This window comes from Podarcis raffonei, chromosome 1 (genome assembly GCF_027172205.1).
Source record: "Podarcis raffonei isolate rPodRaf1 chromosome 1, rPodRaf1.pri, whole genome shotgun sequence".
Lineage (NCBI taxonomy): Eukaryota > Metazoa > Chordata > Lepidosauria > Squamata > Lacertidae > Podarcis > Podarcis raffonei.
Window position 1 is genome coordinate 100911116 of NC_070602.1, and position 19807 is coordinate 100930922.

The 19807-nt window shown below is 42.1% G+C and overlaps 1 long non-coding RNA gene across 1 annotated transcript; it reads right to left on the minus strand.

Moving 5' to 3' along the window:
* Nucleotides 1-6301: 6301 nt before the first annotated feature.
* LOC128402901 (uncharacterized) lies at nt 6302-19482 on the minus strand. The gene is made up of 2 exons (XR_008327802.1): nt 19217-19482; nt 6302-6576 (listed from the first exon to the last, which is right to left on the minus strand). It is a non-coding gene; the product is annotated as an uncharacterized LOC128402901 (long non-coding RNA).
* Between the last annotated feature and the right edge of the window lie 325 nt (nt 19483-19807).

Here is a 19807-nt window from a genome sequence, read left to right on the forward strand (position 1 = left end):
ATCCACAACGAGGCATCAAAACAGTATAGATAATAGTTGTGACAATACGTTTATGATAACTGAAATTTGTCGGACTATCAATTTTGGTCACGGAGATATTTGAAGCAATGCAAAACTCCCAAACATGTTTGCCAACTAGCTGTTTCACAAACCCTTCGCTCTGAAAAGCTGTATCTATCTCTAACCTGGAATGGTAGAAGAGGAAGGAGATGCATTTGGGAGGGAAAATCTGTGGGCTAAACTATGTGATGAACTGGAATTCAGCCAGGCACAAAAAATAAGCCTAGAATATGTTTTTTCTTCTTCTATTGGTAAAAATTACAGCTTCACTTGAGGGGGATTTATAAATCAAGGAAATGGCATGAGTTGAACCCCACTCCCTCATGCCACAATCTTAATCTGAAGTGGACTGCTCCCATGGATGCTACTGGAAAATGTTTTAAAGAGACAGAGATTCATTTATGAATCTCCATCATATGTGTACTTTGCCACTGAACTGACCAAAGAAAGAAGAGGTGGCAGGAGAAAAAGTTCAAGTAATTGCCTGGAAGTTTCTGGAAGAGATGGGGAGATGAAAGAGCTGATCATGTCAGGGATGGAGAACCTTGGACCCTTCAGATGTTTCTGGACTACAAGTCCCACAATCCCTGGCTATTGGCCATGAAGGCTGGGATGAATGTCAGTGGAAGTTCTGAAACATCTGGTGGTCCACTGGTTTCCTATTCCTGGTGGTGGTGAAGTGCCTGTGGTCTGGCAATGACTGAACAGGAGCAGAAGACAAAAGACAGTTTGAACAGAAAACAACAACAAAGCAAAGCAAAAAACTAGTAAGAGAACTCTGTGCGTGGAGAAAAGGGTTTGCATGAAAAAGAACAGAACTTTCTGTTCATCAAAACCAGTGGACACATCCAGCTGTTCTGAGAGAACAAATTAAGAGAGGGCAGAAGGTGAAATGTGGTGGCAGGAGAATAATTTGGAATTAATCAGCCTAACTGTGGTTGCTTAAGAATTTATGGAAAAAATAGGTGACATCAGAATGCTACAAATAGATTAAATGCTGCTGTGTTACAAGGTAAATGTGAAATCTGAAACCATTTGTAGCCCTGGTTGCAAAATCCTAACAGATCTGTCTGTCTCTATCTATCTCTCTATCTATCTATCACCTATCTATTTGCAGGTAGGTTGAGGAAGGCTAGAGGTTTTCTCCCATTTCCCTTCTTCTCCTCTTAGGTCCCTTGCTTTAGTTTAATGTTAGCTCCCCTTGTAACCATAGATCTGATTTCATGAGGAGACACGTGGTTGGATGCTGAACAAGCAACAGGCTTGAGTGGGAGAGAGGAAGAAGAGGCAGCTGAGGAGGAGGTGGGGCTGAGACTGTAGCACATTCACAGGAGTCTGCTTGACCTACTGTAGCAGATATTATCACTCCTGCTCTGGAAAAAAAGTCTGTTGCTCTGTCCAAGCTTCTGCCAACCTAGAAGTTTGAAAGCATGCCAGTGCAAGTAGATAATTAGGTACCACTGTGGCAGGAAGGTAAACAGTGTTTCCATGCGCTCTGGCACTCGTCATGGTGTTCCATTGTGCCAGAAACAGTTTAGTCATGCTGGCCACATGACCTGGAAAGCTGTCTGTGGACAAACACCGACTCCCTTAGTCTGAAAAGCAAGATGATTGCCACACCCCATAGTCACCTTTGACTGGACTTAACCATCCAGGGGTACTTTATATACCTACCTTTAATGCATAGCACCAATGGACCTTAGCCGCGATACAGCCATGTTGGATGAGGAAAGCATGAAAATGAAAAAGAATGCTAGGACTGAAAACTTTCTATTAGATACTTTGCCCTGCTTGAAATAAACATGTAGCTTGGAATACAATTCGGCTTCCATAGAACAAATCAGTCTCTCATTCAAAAGGGAAAATTCACAGGAAAAAATAATCCTCAAAAACTATGAAGCAAAATCAATGTTATCCTGTAATATATAAACTTGCCATTCATCTGAGCCAAAAATCTGATCTCAGTTCAGCCACTATGAATCCAGCCAAAAAAATGAAAGTCCTTTTAGAGCTATACTTCTGCCATCAAGGTGGAGAATGAACAAACTTCCCCTATATTGCAGCCCAGAAATCCTTCTCAGCATGTCCATTTTTTTGTGTGGGAGAGAAGAGAAGCAAAGTCAAGATGAAATATTGGGAGTCACTCATCCTTTCCAGGTGTACATGTGCCAAGTAGTGCAATAATGATAGACTCCCAGCATTACAAAATAATGAAGAAATGTTTCAGTTTGGGAACTATGTCCTGTTTCTGTGGCATTCCTTATAGCAGTAATAAAACTTGTCACTCCTTTGGCCTCTTTGAACACAATGGGCAGCAATACCAAGGAGATGTGGAAAGCAGCTGAGGAAGCAGTTTACACCAGAAGCCTTAAATCCTGCTGTTGAGGAAAGTCTACTCTGCATGTAGAGAATTTGGGAGTGCTTTCTTCACATGGCTTATATGGTTGCGATTCTCCTGAAAGCCTCTCATTTAGAAAATGCAAGAAGGGTATGTCTTAAAATGAGAACTCTTTACTTGCTTTAGTTTCCAGTGTCATAAACTACAAGCAAATTCATTTTTGGTGAACTATTGTTCCAAGCACTTGGAATCAGCCACACTGGGCTTTGCAATCAACTGATCTTTCTGAAATCCTCAACAATCCCAGTTTGCATGTCAACACAGACCTGAGGAAAGCTAAAAACATGAGTTTCTGATTCTGCTTCCCCAGCCTCTACAGGACATATTTCAGATCATCCGAGGCTCAGGACAGCAAAAATCCACAACTGCCTCTTGGTCAGAGGAAGTGAAGCACACTGTTCAAGCACACTGCACACTGCTGCTTTCCCCATTTCTGGGCACAGTACTGATTGATTTCTGGTGCCAATAATGGTTTCTTGGAAATTATAGGAATCTGTATACCAACCCAAGGGTGCTGGAATGCCACCAGTCCATCAATAGGTTAAAGTTTGCCAAGACTGATGCCTCACATTATAGTTGTTTAAAACCTGAGGCAAGGAACCCTTCTGAGACTGTTTTATTAGAACTTTCTTCAGATGCCAAAAGTGAAAGAGGTGATGTTAAAAGCAGCTCAAACTCTAAACTAGTTTGCCATTTTGGCAATGTGCACGTTTGTGAGTAAGCACTGTCAGAGGGCCAATTCTGAAAAAAATTAAAAGTTTTTTCTACCCTCCACAGGAGTGCTTCATTCCCACGGAGTAACACACATGGCTGTAAATCCACATGTATCTTTCAGGAATCTTCCATAAGCAGGAAACAGCAGGAGCCCAGTTTCCCGCTTTCCAAACCTTCTTTAAGAATCCATCTGGACTCTCAGGCTTCGCTAGCCCTGGCATTTCCTGCAAGCTTCTCCCCATAGGAATCATTCCAACAGAAATCCTGGGGAGAAACACATTATGTTGGGGGCAGTTTCAAGAACTTAACCAAGTGGCTGCCCTACACTTATTTCCCAAGAATGACCAGTTTTCCAACACATTGAATTGGCTGTGATGAGGTCAACCGCATTTCTGCTAACAGTATCCAACTTTCAATATACGTGTGCCTGTTATTAGCTGTAGATCAAGAGCTGGTGAGACATTTCTATGCTAGCTCTTAGTGTGGAACAAATCTCAGGAATACAGACTCCCGTAGTGGGCCTTTAGTCATGCCAAGAACTGGGGCCAGATGAAGAATATTCATGTGAGGAGACCCAGGGGTAGTGGAGGCATAATTTCCCCCAGGTGCTTCTTATTATGATCATCATCATCATCATTTAGAGATACTTTTTAAAAGAATGAGCTCTGTCTGTAAAAAGCACTTGAGGTTATTTCTGCCTGTTCAACTGTACTTTTGCAAAAATTGCACATGACAGATAATATTATGTGGGCTCGGCATATGATGAAACCAAGCATTTACCCTTCTCTTTATGTTGAAAGGAAAAGCGAAATAACTGGGAGCTTTTGTCCTCCCTCACACTTTGTTGTGAGTCCAAAAAAAGGAAAAGATACCTGGGCTAGGATTTACTAAGGATTCCCCCATTAAAGAAGCAGCTTGTTCATGCTAATAAAATGATTTTCAGATGTAAAATGGGCAAAACATTTCATATATGGCATTCCATTTGACCAACCACTAAATTCTTCAGAGAAAAATGAGTCCCTATTCTGTCTGCTTGTTTCACTGACAGATTCTTGTTGTCCAAGGTAGCCCCTTTATTGTAAAACCATGTAGGCATTTTTATTCTGGAAGAGTGTTCTTTCATCTTGAAAAGCCTCAGCCTAAGAGGCCTGAACAGTGCTACAAGGTTCCTGTTTTAACCTGCCTGGAGCTCTGATCAGGATTATTCATTTTAGGAACATTATGCAACAGATTCCACAGCCATGGAATTAATATAGGTTTGCAAATAGCTACTTGCCTATGACGGGCTTCCAGGCAATTAAATAGGAAAGCTCTTCAAGAGCCACAAAAAACTGAAGATCAGTGTGTGTGGACAAGCAGAAAAGTTGTTTTTTAAAAAAAAAAAATGGGCTAGTAACTGTGAGTTGTTATTTGCAAGGCTGCATTAGACATTCAGAACCAATCTGCTTTTGTTCCATTCAACTTCCTTCTTATTATAACGTAAAGAAGAAAAGCTGGCTGTGAGCTGCATTTGAAGGATTTTGCTATTCAGTACCTTATGCCTGGAGTTAATTACTGTCCCATACCACCCAGTGTTTATTCTCCTCTCACCTTCAGTCTCTTCATGGCCTAAAGGGAATAGCAGAAACTTGCCTGATTAAGGTTTGTTTTGATACTTGTAAGTTAATATTCAGATGCTAAGCCACAAAAGGGGAAGAGGGACATCCCAAGAGGATTTTCTTATTACAGCTGTCAGTTGAGAAACCTATTGGGTAGGGGTGTGTGTGTGTGTGTGTGTGTGTGTGTGTGCATGCACGAACACACGTGTGTCCTAACAACTACCTTTCCACAATTGAATGTTTGCTGGTGGTACTTAGGAAGATCAGTAAGGAGTACAGTTGCCAGACTTTGGTATTTTCTAACGCCATACACATAGACAGACATGTGCCTTTGTGTTTGTGTGTGTGTGTGTGTGTATGCAGGTCTGACTTTGCCTTTTCCAGAGCACATGGCCAGATCCTTCCAGAAGTTATGCTCAATGTGTGTATGGAGTGGAATCAAGAGCAGGGGCCACGATCCTACTATATCTCTGCACATCTTAACTGGAAAATGTGTATAGTCATTATGTTAAAAACATGGACTAAACAATATCTGAAATGGAGTACACTAACTTGCGTGGTTTGCTATTTCATGCTTCCCCCAATGTTTTGTTTTATTTTTGGTATGCCAGTACATAACACAAAAATACAGAGGGATTAAATAACTACACATTTCAGCAATTACATTCCTTTTGTATTAGAAACGAAGCTGCAAGCTACACCCTAGCTGGTAAAATGGAAGGTGGGTGGCAGACTGTATTGTCAGATTTGCTATGTGACACACAGGACTCCTTCCCTGTCTTCCTGCTTTTTCTCCATTGCCATCACCATACTTATTCAGTCAAAAAAGTGCATGTGAAAACCACTGTGCATTGACACTGGTTGTATAATTGAAACCCCATGTAAAATTTAGAAATTGGCTGTGAATGTAGGGCATTGCGCATCAGATTTTACACACGTACAACCCACTCAAATAGCATGCAAATCTGGGGATGCCCAGCTACTTCAGAGGATAGTTACAGAGGGTGCAGAGGAAAGAAAGGTGGAGTCTCTCTCTCAACCCCACAATCCCATGCTTAGGACAGCAATCCACTTAAGTATATTATCCTATCTGGTCCATTGTAGTAAAGAAAACTAAGGTATACTATTGGGGCTCTGAAATAGTGGCTTGGAGTCGGAGGAAGATTCTTAAGTAGTGCCCTACATGAAGTTTGAACTGCAACTCCCATCAGCCCTATTCAGCATGGCCAATGGTCAGGGCATGATGGGAGTTGTAGTTTAAAGCATGTGGAAGGTATCAGGTTGGGGAAGTCAACCCTAGCATATGGCATTCAGAAGTATGCTGTCTCTGCACCTGGAGATTACATTCAGCTGTTCTGGCTAAGAGCAGCAAATAGACCTGACTTCCTCAACCTAGTGTCCTCCACATGTTGGACCACAGCTCTTACCAGTCCTGGTCAGCATGGACAACTGTCAAGGGTGATAAGACTTGTAGTTCAAAACATCAGCAGGACACCAAAACTTCAGGCTGAGGGAGGCTGTAACAGACCTATGCTGTCTGAATTTGCTTAATCTCCTTTGAAGCAATCTGTGCTGGGTTTCTGGGGGCATCTGGGCAAGTTACTCTCATTGCCCACTCAAGCCTACCTTCACTCAAAAGAAAGAGCACCCGACAGCTGATTTGCACTGCAGGAATGCTTTCACTCCATAATTTGATTCTGAAGTTTTGATTTCACAGCTTCAGTCCTTTCTTGGCAGTGGTGACAGTGGAACAAATGTTTTGCAGTAGTAGCTGTATCCTTGTTTGGAATGCTTTCAGAAGAGATCCTGTGAGAAGTCCGAGGGGAAAAAAATGGGAAGACATCAGTTTATATTTACTACTGGAGCTGTGCAGAAGTGGACTCTCAAAAGTCTCCATCCTATTTGCAGGCAAAGAAACGGCAGGCACCATTTCACCAAATTCTCCAGCCCTACCTGGAAAAGCTGGGGGTCTTCAGCCCCCTCCATGTCTGTTGGGCCAGGGCTGAGGGGCCTCCTTCCAACTACCAGCTTCCTCCTGATGTGACAGTCACACATGCTGAGGGGGCAGAGGAGGCCGAGTGCAAGCCTCTTGAGTTGGAGGTGACCATATACCCAAACTCCCAAAACCTGGAGTGGCGGCAAAAGGAAAGCTCCCCTTCCTGTCACTGCTGCTGCGGCATCTCTGCCTCTGCAGCGCCTCCCAGTCCAGCCTCCGGGGCAGGGTGAGTGGGGACTACAAGTCCCATCATGCCTCGCCCCAGTCTGCTCCTTCTGCTGAGCTCACTTCCTCCACAGGGCCAGTCAGCCTCAGCATCCTCCCGCTTTTGGCATCCTCCCAATGCAACAGCCACACGTGTTATGGGCGCATGCCGGGGTTCCCCATTGTTGGGCACAACTCGGTGCCTCTGGTTCCCTTACAGCTTTATCCTCCACACCCAGTCATACTTTTCCTGGCTTCCCATTCTTCCTGCTAGAAGAGGTGTTTGTGTTTGGGTGATATCCATTGTTTCAGGCTGGTTTGCAGGAAAACCAGGAACCAAAATGGGCAACTTGTATGTGCAGGGAAGAGACGTTTCCTTTCCTGTTTACAGATATGGTGCATCAGTCTAGTCTGTGCTGTTCACGGTTATGCCAGCCATGGGAATCCTGAACTAGGCTTGGCCTGTTACTTAATGTGAGCATGGTTTATAGGCTTACAAGGTCCAAATTAAGATACCTTAGCCTAGCATCAATGCCAGCACAAAGGCCAATGTGGAAGTTCCCTGAAACTAGTTTATGGCAGGAAAAGTGTGTGTGTGTGTGTGTGTGTGTGTGTGAAATCCTCCTCAAAGTTACTTGTGGTTGTTTTCACTCCATGCAAATGGGAGCACACAACATGAATTATTCCAAAAACAGAAAAGAACAGCATTAAAAGAATGGAGCCATCAGGGAAAAGTCAAATCCAGGACACAACTAAGAGCAGCCACAGAAGGCAGGGAGTAACATCAACAGCAACATATTAACAGGGAAATTGGGTTATTTCAAAGGGAATAGGAAATGAAAAACTGACCTAAAATATTTCTCAACTACAAGAAATTATTTTGGAATTGGACTTCTAGTCAGGATTTTGTAGAAATTGATCAAGATTTTTCGTAGTCAATTTCTTCACGTGTGAGTCTTTGGCACTGTTAATGCTAAGGTTGAAGACACCCCTCTCTTAATCTACATTAACTCGTTATTGGCTTTTGTGCAGATGCTGCTGCTGATTAGGCTGGTGGCTGAAGTAACTTATTTGGCTCCCCCGTTTCTGCAATGGGAAGCTAATGGCACTGTACTGTTTTAATGACTCTTCCACCCATGGTACTGTTGACAGAAGAATCCATCAGAGGTAGAGATTGTATTACTCTAGACTGCTTAGGCCTGCTTGTAGCAGTTGTGCTGGTTGCAGAAGTGGCCACTGGAGAGGACAGTGGTTGGCCTCTCTGGTAGTAAAAAGGAGACCAATTGGGTTGATCTCCTTTCTGGTTTGGAGCTTGCCTCTTGGTGGGAATGTCTTGCCCAAATGAGGTTTGATTACATTCTCAATCAAAGGACTGAAAGACTGAAAGGAAGCCATGATGATCTATTGAGGTCCACCAACCTCAGTTATCTTTACAAAAGCGCAATCTTATAGTTTTACCTGCTTAGTTTGCATATTGGGAAGAAGCAAGCTGTGCCACAAGGGGGAAAAATCTGTTGGGAAGGTTGCTACTGCTCACCGGAAGGCAATAGCCTTCTCTCCAGGGGACCTGACTGACCAAAGTGGTGCCTCACTACATAGCCTGCTATTGGATTGCAGGGAGTAGCTCCACTGCTATGAGAAGCCAACAAATTTACTGTGCCATATTTGAAAAGGAAAATAGCAATGATTTATAAATGCAGGGCTGCATTCAACTAAGTTCTATTCAAGGGTAAACCTATTGAAATTAATGGACGTGGATGAGGGCCATTGATTTCAGCGAGTCTGAGGAAAACTTTATTGAATCCCATCCATAGTAGTTTAAAAACGTTGTGTTCCTGGTACTCTATTTACAGTAGGTAAATTATGTCATGTGACAAAGGTCTTTGAGAGCAGAAGCTGTAAAGTGTTGGAAAATGCTGAAAAGTGCATTCATTCTTCTAGCTGACTCACTCTGACTCATTCCTTATGCAGACATTGTTTGAATTACAGGAAGTCACATGGAGCCAGGAAGGATAAATACATGGGCTCAGTGTGCTCTTCTTTTTACTTTGCTCCCTTCTATTATTGTTTGTACAGTGTTTGTAAAGAAGTCTGTTTGCCTCAGTAAAGTTTTTCTTTTTTATTGTGAATTTTGACTCTGCGTTTGACTTCACTGCGCTACAGATTAATCCTTAACAGACAAACGCAGCACATCATGTTGGTGGGGGGGGGGAGCAGTATCACTGCATGCAGGATCTTGTATGAAGATTCTTTAGTCTAGGCCCTAGACAAATAGAAGATATGGATTTTGGATAGGTTCTGTGACCAAAGGGCCTATAAGTGCATGGAGGTTGCAGCAGTCCCCAATCCTCCATCCATGCCTTTCTTCATCTCAGAAGAAATAAGCGAACAGGGCTTATGTTTATATATAATGATGTACAGAAGGCAAAGGGGCTAAATTGCTCTGTTATCCTAAAAGTTCATTGCTCCCAAACAGCTTTTAGTCTAGTCTGTAGATAGCTTCTTAGCAAAACCTTCTGTGAAGTATTAAAAAAATGAAAACCAATGGGCATTTTTACGTTTTAAAAAAGTTTGGATAAATGTTGGAAAGTGTTTGTATTTTCATTGCAGAATTACTTCCATAGTAGGTATGAGCACAAAAGCACCATATAAAAGCACACAAACTGTTGAATATAGAAACTATATAACAGAGAAACCCAGACATATGTACCAGACACTACAGCTACAATTAAGGACATTACCCATTCCTCCCTCTGGATCATTGAATTAATCCTCCCCTTTAATTGGCTTGGATATAGGAGGAAATAGATTATGGAATATGAGATCTGTTTCCCAAAGATGAGCCCCAAAATGTGTTTCCAGTAAAACAGATTTACAATTCTACTGTCCATCTCAAAAAGTACCACAGAACAGTGTTATCCAGTGGCCAGATGTTAACTTAAAGTGCACATTGTTTGGGGAAAAAAGCTAATTAACAACTTATTAATTGGATCGAAAGTCTGAAACTGTTGTACTTCTAGCAAATACATAATTTTCTTCAAGTATTATTAAAGCGTTTTTGTTGTACCTATTAAAGATTCTTGTCTCTAAGTTAATTTCATTATGCTAATAAGCTATCATCGTTACAGAACCTACGCTTTGATCCATGTTAATTGTCGTGATCTTCAAAGACAAAGTCACCACTTACTTTAAATGAATTTTACATCTTTTTAAAGAATCACACGGAAATTAGGGGAAGTAATTAATTTTTTATTATGTGTCTCAATATTTTTAAAGGAGGAAGTCAATGGTATTGGCTAGAATTCATTTTAACATTTAACTAGGGAAAACAGCATGAGGCAAAAAAACGTTCAGATGCAAAAGATTAAAGAAAATTTGAAACTGGGACCTAATTTGTCTTGATAAACTTTGGTGTTTAATATGCTTCTTTTGTTCTCAGTGTGAAACTGCAGGGTTTTGATTTGTATAAACTTTTTGAAGAATTAATTCTTTCTAATTTTATTCCTTTCTTTGCTTTCCTTTACAGTAAGACAGAGAAGTTGACCTTCAAACCATAACACTTTAAAAGATCTACAAAACGTGCAAGGTTAAATCTATTAGTGGCCTGAGGTTAGCTATTATACACTTACAAAAAGTGTGTATTTAGTGGGTTGAAACTTTGGACATATGATAACAAAACGGGGGTGGGGAGAGAATCTTTATGGATTGTAAGTACTGCTGAGATTATCCCTCAGAACACAGAGATCATCATATGTACCAACTGGAAAAAAAATTCTTCATTTCAGGAACTGGAACAAGAATCACAGCTGCAGTGGTAGCATATTGAGTTTGAACTAAGTGCATATAATTTCACACATGCGCACACACAGAAGCCTAGGGGAAGTAAACAAGTGTACATGCTACATTTAATTCCAAATACAGACAAGATCAAACCAAGATCTATGGTGTTTACCCCTGTCAGAAAGTGGGGGTTGATTATAGCACAATTATCCAGAGGTACGTGTTTGCAAACATAGCACATAACATAGATCTGAAAGGTATGGGGTTATGGATTATATTTTTAAAGCATAGATATTAATATCAGTGTATAATAGCAAAAAAAAAAAAGGATTTGGGGCCTTTTAAAACATAAAAATCTAGGTAGAAGAGGAAAGAGTTTAAATACTTGCAAGCAGTAATGAAAATCAAAAGCCAGATTACCTACTTCCAATTTAAGCTTCCTAGTAAGCATCAGGTTTAAACTGAACCTATACAAGTAGGATTTCTGCAATCCACTGGACAGGTGGTGAGCTCATTGCAAGGATTTCTCAGTATTAACATTGGACTCATTTGGACTAACACCAGGCATCAGTGACCCTCATCTGGATTTAACACATGACCTGGCAATCCAGGGCATATTATGAGCTAACCACTATACCATCATTGTTTTTTGAAGGCAATGACTCTTTTAATATGTCTTCACGGCAATTTGTGCTTTTCCTAGAAGCAAATGTTATTATATGAATGAGGTCTGTTAAGGTGACTTAGACTCCCAGATGCCAGCCACAAAAGAAAATCCTCTCGGTCGTCAAAACTACAGTGGTACCTCAGGTTACATACGCTGCAGGTTACAGACTCTGCTAACCCAGAAATAGTGCTTCAGGTTAAGAACTTTGCTTCAGGATGAGAACAGAAATTGTGCGGTGGTGGTGCGGCGGCAGCAGGAGCCCCATTAGCTAAAGTGGTGCTTCAGGTTATGAACAGTTTCAGGTTAAGTATGGACCTCTGGAACGAATTAAGTTCTTAACCTGAAGTACCACTGTACAAGCAAGTCCTGCAACAAAATGTTTTATTATGGGGCACTCCTACAACTGGTTCTGGCCATTCATGCCCTTCTCTAGGAAACTCCAGTTCCACCCACTCCTAGTTTTCCATATTTTGCCTTCTATCCAAGAGATATTCAGCATTCAGTGCTCATTGGACCAGGGGTAGGCAACCTAAGGCCCGGGGCCGGATGTGGCCCATTCGCCTTCTAAATCTGGCCTATGGAAGGTCCCGGAATCAGTGTGTTTTTACATGAGTAGAATGTATCCTTTTATTTAAAATGCATCTCTGGGTTATTTGTGGGGCATAGGAAATCATTCATTATTATTTTTTCCCCAAAATATAGTCCGGCCCACCACATGGTCTGAGGGACGGTGGACTGGTCCCCCGGCTGAAAAAGGTTGCTGACCCCTGCATTGGACCCTCTTTCCCCCTAACAATATTAGTACTTCTGCAACTTGGATTTCCCATGAGCATGCTGGCATCTGCTCTTGTTTCTCGATGCCCGCCCCCTGCCTATAATCCTTCCAGTACTCATTAGCTGGTAAAGTTAAAGGGACCCCTGACCATTAGGTCCAGTTGTGACCGACTCTGGGGTTGCAGCGCTCATCTCGCTTTATTGGCTGAGGGAGCCGGCGTACAGCTTCTGGGTCATGTGGCCAGCATGACTAAGACGCTTCTGGCGAACCAGGGCAGCACACGGAAATGCCGTTTACCTTCCCGCTGGAGCGGTACCTATTTATCTACTTGCACTTTGACGTGCTTTCGAACTGCTAGGTTGGCAGGAGCAGGGACCGAGCAGCGGGAGCTCACCCCATCGCGGGGATTTGAACCGCCGACCTTCTGATCGGCAAGCCCTAGGTTCTGTGGTTTAACCCACAGCGCCACCCGCATCTCTCATGTAAAATGATACCTGTGGGGAGTATTATGCTGACAGGGAATGATTGTGTAGATCCTGAATGCCCAGCATTATACATGTTCATCAGAACTCATGAACTGTGGCCAAGAGATACAACACACTGGGGCACCTGCACATCACATGTGTGGCTTTCTCTCTTAGGAGCCCAGAGAACTTTCATTACGTTTGACAAAGAGTTTAGGAGATTCAGCACGGAAACAGTTAAACCAGAAGATTATGGACTCTCATGCCCAATCTCCAACTGGTGATTTTTTTCCCAAAAAGTTTTTGTGGTAAGAAAATGTTCAAATACAAAATAGAACAACTCAACAATGATGAGACATACCATGTCATGGAAGATCACTCCAGAGAAGAGAACATCTAAGGTTCTCTTCTTGGGTGTGTTAAATGGCTGGGGATATTTTGATGACTTCAGATTCATGGTAGAAGTTTAAATCAGTTGCTGGAACTTCAGGGGAAAGCTGCTCTTGAATCTCTTGGGGTTGTTGCATGTGCTGCAGAGGCACACGCTGCTAATAGGACCTGAGAGCTCAAAGGTAGCAATGTTGTACCATGTGCAAATAATTACATTTTGAAATCACCACGCAAAACAAATATGTCTTCCCCCCCTTGCATATATCTGATCAGCTATATTTGTTAGCATGTCCGTAGTTGGTGTAGATGGTATGAGCATGCATATATAAAAACTAAAATATATTTTCTCTCCCTGCGCTCCTTTGCTGTCCCACCCAGTAGGAGATTATGAAATGCTGGGGTTAACTGTCAGATGCTTTACTCTTCTAAAAACCTTTGCTTTTTAAACTAAATGCTTTCTTATCTTTTTAATTTAACATAGTCCCACATTTCTTCTTTGAAGTAATTTTGGGCTATCTGATAACATATAATGGAAAACATGTTTATGTCTTCAACCAGTTCGTGTTGCATATTTCAAATGCTTAGAACAACAATTTTCAGAAGCTTTCATTAAGGTTAATTTTTTTTTTAAAAAAACTACATTAAATATGAACAGATTTTCTCACAAACAAAATGCAATGTGTATTTAACAGACTTATATTTGATAAACTACCTCATATAAATGCAAATTTTTGACTTTGTGCCAGAACCAGGTGGTACGGAAAATATTTCTATTAAACAAATAATGTTGGGTGAGCAAACTCAAAAGTTATGGTTTACTACACTAAGTAAAGAAAGAAAGAAAGAAAGAAAGAAAGAAAGAAAGAAAGAAAGACACATGCTTTTACTCAGGTCACATAGATTTTGTCTCCAGGTATCCCCATGCTTCAAAAATAAATAAAGTGAGGTGAAAGAAGCACAAAATGAGATGTGGACTTCTGCTGTGAAGTGTGTGTATATGCAAATGCCCACATGTGTGTGTGTGTGTCTCTCTCTGTGTGTGTGTGCGCACACATACACACACAATCTAGACTCTTGAGCAAAACTGAAACTATTTCTGGTATCCTACATAATTATTGATCTGCTCTGCGGGGCCCTAATTCTTCCTAGGAGATAAGCAAACAAAACTTTCATATGGGAACAAGTGAGTTTCAGATCCACTCAGTTGCACCCCAAAGGCCAACCTGGAGATTTTTCTTTACAATGTATTCTAAAGATGTCTAGGCTTATACAGCAAGTATTTAAACTCCCCCCCTTTTTTTTAAGAGACTGAAAACTACAGTACTTGGATATCTAGCATATCTCACTGACAGAGAAGTTATGTCCTTTTAAAAAAATCTTCTACCTCTTGTTGATTTGTGAGAGTTGGAAAATTTGCACATGATGGGATAATATGCTTGGAAAATCCAGATAAAGCAATGGAAATAAAAGGTGACCACTGTCCCACACAAGGCGACCCACCAAAAGGCAGGTCTCTATGATAAACTGTTTACATATTGGAGCTAATGAAGTTCAGAGTGTAGCTTAAATGAAATGGTTTCAATATTAAACTGGCAAAGGCCACCACACACAAAACAAGCAGGAACACCTTAATGCATTATTGTTTCAGAGGATGCTGTTTTCGTACATCCACACTCTCGGTGTCTGCCAAGTTACAAATGTCACATGAAACGATCCATAAAACCTAGCTAAACTGGCCTAGATTTTGGATTTAATGAAAGCAGACAGTATGAAAAAAATTAGCTCTTGGAGGTGAAAGAAACCTAACCTGATGATAAAATATAAATAAGCTCTGAATTAATACAATTACATTAAAATGGCTGTTACTGGCTACACACACACACACACACACACACACACACACACACACACACACCAGCACTCCTAAAGAGATATCCCTTCTTTCCCAAGTATAGAATTTTATTGTGAAAGACTGTTTTGTGTAGGAACAAAAATGACTGGAACCAGCTTCAGCTTATAGCACAATTCAGTGATTCTCCCCTCACAAGATTACCATCACATGTGGAAAAGAGAGTGGGCCATGCTCACTGGCCCCACTCCACCATCACGTGCCCTCAAGGCCCCCAGGCATTATGGGAAAGTCTGAAGTGTGCCCCTGTCTCTGGCACTGCTGTGCAATCAGGTTGGGCACTGACTGAGAGCTCAAAAGAGTCCCACGCTAGCCCAAGGCAGCTGTATCACTCCAGCACCCCCCTTGCTGAACTTCCAGGCAGCCATGTGGGTGGGACATTTGCTTTGGGTAAATTAAAGTGGCAGGTGACTAACATGGATGGGAGTGGAGCTTGGATCCTGTTCAGAAGTGACACTGCCATCTACCCACCACTAAAACAGTCACCCAGGGGTGCACTTGTTGTTTAGTCGTTTAGTCGTGTCCAACTCTTCGTGACCCCATGGACCAGAGCACGCCAGGCACTTCTGTCTTCCACTGCCTCCCACAGTTTGGTCAAATTCATGTTGGTAGCTTCAAGAACACTGTCCAACCATCTCGTCTTCTGTTGTCCCCTTCTCCTTGTGTCCTCCATCTTTCCCAGCATCAGGGTCTTTTCCAGGGAGTCTTCTCTTCTCATGAGGTGGCCAAAGTATTGCAGCCTCAGCTTCATGATCTGTCCTTCCAGTGAGCACTCAGGGCTGATTTCCTTAAGAATGGACAGGTTTGTTCTTCTTGCAGTCCATGGGACTCTCAAGAGTCTCCTCCAGCACCATAATTCAAAAGCATCAATTCTTTGGCGATCAGCCTTCTTTATGGTCCAGCTCTCACTTCCATACATCACTGCTGGGAAAACCATGGCTTTAACTATACGGACCTTTGTTGGTAAGGTGATGTCTCTGCTTTATTGCACTTAGGAGAGCACTAAGTGGTGGTGTTGTTATTGCTGCCATGGAAGTATCAGCAGAACAAAAAATAGATGGCACCGAAAATATGATGTCTGTTGGGATGGTGTGGGCCCATTGATGGCACTGTGTCAAAGGCCCCCTGAAACCTGGTGCTGGCAGTGCCTGTTGTTATGTGAGTTGTATTGCCTGTGAAGCACTAAAGAGCTGTGGGCTGTTTTGTTGTTGCTAAACAGAGCAGTAAAAATTTAAAAGAGAGGGTAACACACACACACACACACACACACACATCCACCCACCCACAGCCCTCTCTTTGCTTTAGTTTTTTAAAAAGAACCTCAGACCTATTCAGAACTTGGCAGGCAGCATTCTCAACAGCCAGCTTGCAATGTAAGGTCTTTCAGGTACCTATAAAAGAGGAGTTTGGATTTGATATCCCGCCTTTCACTCCCTTTAAGAAGTCTCAAAGCGGCTAACATTCTCCTTTCCCTTCCTCCCCCACAACAAACACTCTGTGAGGTGAGTGGGGCTGAGAGACTTCAGAGAAGTGTGACTGGCCCAAGGTCATCCAGCAGCTGCATGTGGAGGAACAGGGACGCGAACCTGGTTCCCCAGATTACGAGACTACCGCTCTTAACCACTACACCATACTGGCTCTCTGGAATACCTGTAAAGGACTATCAGAGGACACAAACAAATTATTATTATTATTATTAATAATAATAATAATAATAATAATAGGGCTGGTGTGAAGCTACAGAGTTTGAAAAAAACAACCCCAAAAAGCAGAAGCAACAATATGTACTATTCAGCTGCCTCCTAATTATTATAAGGGGAAAAAGAGACAAACCCCTGTTTCCCTCCCCCATAAGGAAAATAAATCATGTTTACTTTGCTCAACCAAAAGCTCCTGGACCTGTCTGTCTGCAATTTGTCAGACATAATCAACTCTGGAGGGGCTCCTATACCTGTAAGTTTCATTCACTTTAGCCAAAAGAGAAAAAAAGTTATATATGTTTTTAGATTTTTCCATTAATAGCCTTGTTTTAAACAGGTTCACTCAGAACCCAAAATGCAAACTGAAGCGGAGAGAGCACAGAGTGACTCCGAAATATATTAGATTTAAAACACACAAACACTGTGCAGACACAAGGCAATGCTGGAGTCCATGCCCACCCCTAGTACTTATTTATACCTTGCACTGCACATGACCCATCCCCATCAGATGCATTTATCACATTTAATAGGGCCTGGGTGTACATTTTTCCGCATCACATGATGGTCACTCTTGAAATAGTGCAAAAGAGTATTCAGAAATGTAGCACTGGATTTCATCCAGCAAAACGTCTAGCGCTATAAATTTAACAGAGGTTTTCTATCAATCTGTACTAGTGGGGATGATAATCAAACAATAATTTTAAGATTAAAAAATAATAATCTGTTTGCACCTGTTATGCACACATGCTTCCAAGTTGCATCTGGGACAAGTTCTATCCTAACCTCATCCCTGGTCCTCAGGAATGAGATAAGAGCTCTGGACTGAATACCCTAATGATTGGACATACCCTTATTTAATTTCAACTGTAAACAGCTGGATTGATAAATGCCACAGCTAACGACTTTGGCTTTGTTTGGACAGAAATCTACCAAAACAGTCACAATGTTGGAATGATGCTATTAACAAGAGTTACCTGGTCTCCTTGAAGTAACAGAGAAACTTGTCCAGTTTCAACAAGATGTGGTTAGACTTCTTGGCGTCCTTTACATCCCAGTGGTTTCCATTTTCCTTTGAAACACCTTTCATTCCCATACCTGGCCATCATGTCTTCTCCCCTTTTCAATATGTGCATTTTATTTTCCCACGCTGCACTTAACCATTTTTGTTTCTTGTTTTTCCAAGTCTGAGCTACTCCTTATTGTATGCTGCTGCTTGTTAAAGGTTTCCTAGGGCTGAAGGGGATCAGAAAGTTTTGAAAGTTATTTTAACAAGCTAGCCCTCTGCAATATGTGGTTGGCCTCTACCAAGTATCACAAATTATTTGTGTTAGACAAATCTCTTGTCGCTCTAATAATCACATGGGGTGGGGGGTGGGAGAGAAGACTCCAGCATGTGATGCAGTCAGAAGCAAAAAGACAACTTTTAAATGAAATCACTTGCTGTATGCCACTAGATGGCAAATTCTAAAGCTGGCACCACAGATAATTTAAAGGATTAGCCATTTTACAGCTTTGTTTAAAGTGGAGATATACAGATACATATACACATACCTCAAGTTCCTAACATATTTATTTAAATACTACGCAGGGCTATATATGTATCAGATTTCAGAGATCCTTTATTCGAAACGCTTTATTAGAGACGCAAGTTGTGGCAGTGAGGATCTATGCCACGACATTTCAGTTGAATATGACACACAGCGTGAATTAATAATGCAGAGTCTTCTTCAGTAAAAGAATAAAAGCTTTGCCGAGTTAAAACTTATTTGCAAATAAGCAGCATACTGAACAGAAGATTTAAACTAGCTTCAGCGCATACACAGAGTACAGGCTTCACTTCTGAGTCAGGTTCCATATACACACAGTGACTCCACTGTAACTCATAGCTCCACAGAGTCTCCAAACCAGGGGCTGGCAAAGTTTTTGTGACTTGGAGCTGTTCATGGTCCCGCAGACGCTGCAGTGGGCCGGAGTGCGCACGCACGCATGCATGTGCAAATGCTATTTCCGGCACTCCTTCTGGCATGGAGGAGGTGTGCATGGCTTCCCACTGGCTGCAGGAGAGTCGACCGAGCGAGTGGTGGGGGTCCATGGGCCGGTTAAACGACCCCCATGGGTCACTTGTGGTCCATGGACCTTAGGTTGCCGACCCCTGCTCCAAGCTATCTCCAAACTGACAGGCTTCAAACTGTCTGCCTGCAAGCAGATACATTTATACAGAGAATGAGTCATCTTCAAGATGAGTCACAATGATTCAGCATACAGAGTGATTGTGCAGCTTTACAGCATTTCTCAACATTTCCAGACTGCTTTACTGCTTCCTTTACTGCTTCTGCTCTCAAAGACCTTTGTCACATGACAGAATACTCAGTGAATACTTCCCCGTTCTTCCTTAGGTATGGTTCACACATGCATGTACATTCGTTGGTTGATTGATGGGCTGGGCGACATTTTTCAGCCTAAAGTCGACTTTCCATCACAAGCCCTCTTCTTGGGGCTGTATGACAGTAGGGGGTGGTACTTGAGGCAAAAGAGGATAGGGGAATGAATGTGACGCTTACCTTTGTACAGTTGGCTGCATTCTCCCCACATGAAAGCCAGAGATTTCCACACGCGAACCTCAAAGAGGATCAAAGGCAGCTGTAGTAAGCCTGTGAAATAGCTGCATGCAGCAAAACTGAAACCGTCTGGAGCACATTTCGTACATAGACCATCAAAGCCCTAAAACTAAAATCCAGATCCTAAAGGGGAATTTAGATCTTAGGGACCTCAGTGGGTAGAATCCTGTGTATAGCTAAGGCCCTTGAAATGGGTGCAGTGTGGACCACTATTGACACAGAAGGATTATTTAACCCCACTGCAGATTCCAAGGGCCAAGAGAATGAGGCACAGAATCCATTGTGCTCTCATCAAACAGGTTCCAGATGGAACACCTGTCTTCCTGCACATGGAAAGACAAAAATGTTCCTGATTCTATAGCACGTTCAGAACACTTAATCACAGGAGTGGATGTAGCATTTTCACTCAGAAGTAGAAACCCGTAGATATCTCAAGCACCCCCCCACACTTAATCATATTGGTGGTTATATGCGTACCCATCCAGTATCCCCCCTTCTTTCATCCCCTTTATTGTTGGATTTAGTGCAAGATGC